Genomic DNA, 1,918 nt, shown 5'->3' with positions numbered 1-1,918 from the left:
TCCCAAGTCACATAGACACCTTTCCAATGGTGCATGGAATGGTGAAGCTTCCAGGATCTTTAAGCTTCGGAGGAAACTTCTGTTGCAGCACAGCACTGCATTCCTCCGTGAGAGTAACGGTCTCTAAGTCATCAAGCTTCACCTTTCTAGAGAGAATATCTTTCATAAACTTCGCATAACTAGGAATTTGTTCAAGAGCTTCAGCGAAAGGTATGTTGACGTGAAGTTTCTTGAACACCTCCAGAAACTTCTCAAACTGCTTATCCAACTTTTTCTTCTGTGGCTTCTTAGGAAAATGAGGTGGAGGATAGATTTATTTCTCCCCTGTATTACCCTCAGGAGGAGTGTGCTCAACAGTAGTCCTTGGTTCCACTTCTTCTTCCTTATGCACTTCTTCTTCTTCAGCCTCAACTTCAGATTCTGGAGTCTTAGCTTTTTCAGGATTCGCAACCTTACCAGACCTCAATGTAATTGCCTTAACATGCTCCTTAGCTTCCTTCTTGCCTGGCACTTCAGTATCGCTTGAGAGTGTGCCAGGTTGATGATTCAGTAATGCATTAGCAATTTGCCCAATCTGATCCTCCAAGGTCTTGATAGACACAGCTTGGCTCTTACACATGAGCCTCAACTCCTCCAATTCAGATTTTTCATTAGCTTGCGGTAGCTGCTGAAGTTGAAGTTGTTGCCTAGGGGCATATTGCGGTTGCTGAAAATCAGGAGGGTTATACTGCTTTGCTGTGTATGGTTGATAAGATTATTACATCGCTTTCTGATTATTACTCCAGTTGAAGTTAGGATGATTGCGGTTATTTGGATGATAAGTGGCTGGAGCTTGTTACTGTGATCTTTGAAAGTTGCTCACAAATTGAGCTGATTCACTAGAAATAGTGCACTGCTCAGTTTCATGCGCCCCGCACAAAGCTCACAAACACTAGTGATTTGATTAACTCCATAATTTTCCAAAGAGTCCACTTTCATCGTCAAAGCTTGAAGTTGAGCAGCTATAGCCATAGTTGTATCCACTTCCAGAATTTCTGCTACCTTGCCTTGCAACATTCTTTGCGTAGGATTCTGGTATTCATTAGTTTTCATGAGCTCAATCAACTCATAAGCTTCATTATAGCTTTTGGCTCATAAGGCTCCACCAGACGCTGCATCGAGCATAGGTCTAGACTGAGCGCCCAAACCATTGTAGAAACAATTTATAATCATCCAATCAGGCATGCTATGGTGTGGGAACTTCCTTAGCATCTCCTTATATCGATCCCAAGCCTCACACAGAGATTCCCCAGTTTGCTGAGCAAACTGAATAAGAGCATTCCTGATTGCAGCAGTCTTCGCCATAGGAAATATTTAGTGAGAAACTTTTGAGAAAGATCCTCTCATTTGGTGATAGACCCTGGTGATAGAGAATCTAACCAGCATTTTGCTTTATCCCTCAGAGAGAATGGGAATAGTCATAGCTTGATAGCATCTTCAGTCACCCCATTGAACTTGAAAGTGTCGCTGATCTCGATGAAATCCCTGATGTGCATGTTGGGGTATTCGGTAGGAGAACCCCCAAACTGAATTGAGTTCTGTATCATCTGAATCGTACTCGACTTGATCTCAAAAGTGTTAGCCGAGATGGCTGGTCTGATGATGCTCAACTGAATATCATCGATCTTAGGCTGAGAATAGTTCATCAGAGTTTTAGGATTTTTTGCTTTATCTCCCATCACTACTAGAGCTGGTTCCTCGACTTTCTCTTCTTCTTCTACTTTCTCTTCATCCTTAAAAATTTCCCTTCGAATCACTACAGCTTTTTCCTCGGCTTGATCCAGATTTCTCTTACGAGCCCGCGAACACGTATGTATACTCGCTCGCTAGAGTACTTGAAACACGACAAGGAAAAGAGTAGGTAAGTAACAATATCCAA

The 1,918-nt window shown here is 42.4% G+C and overlaps 1 non-coding gene across 1 annotated transcript; it reads left to right on the top strand.

Moving 5' to 3' along the window:
• Positions 1–1,222: 1,222 nt before the first annotated feature.
• On the top strand, positions 1,223–1,329 carry LOC141715467 (small nucleolar RNA R71). Its single transcript, XR_012572229.1, has one exon. It is a non-coding gene; the product is annotated as a small nucleolar RNA R71 (small nucleolar RNA).
• The last annotated feature ends 589 nt before the right edge of the window (positions 1,330–1,918 follow it).

The sequence above is a fragment of the Apium graveolens genome, chromosome 3 (genome assembly GCF_009905375.1).
Source record: "Apium graveolens cultivar Ventura chromosome 3, ASM990537v1, whole genome shotgun sequence".
Classification (NCBI taxonomy): domain Eukaryota; kingdom Viridiplantae; phylum Streptophyta; class Magnoliopsida; order Apiales; family Apiaceae; genus Apium; species Apium graveolens.
Note: the sequence above shows the minus strand (reverse complement) of the source record. Positions and strands in the feature narration are given on the sequence as shown.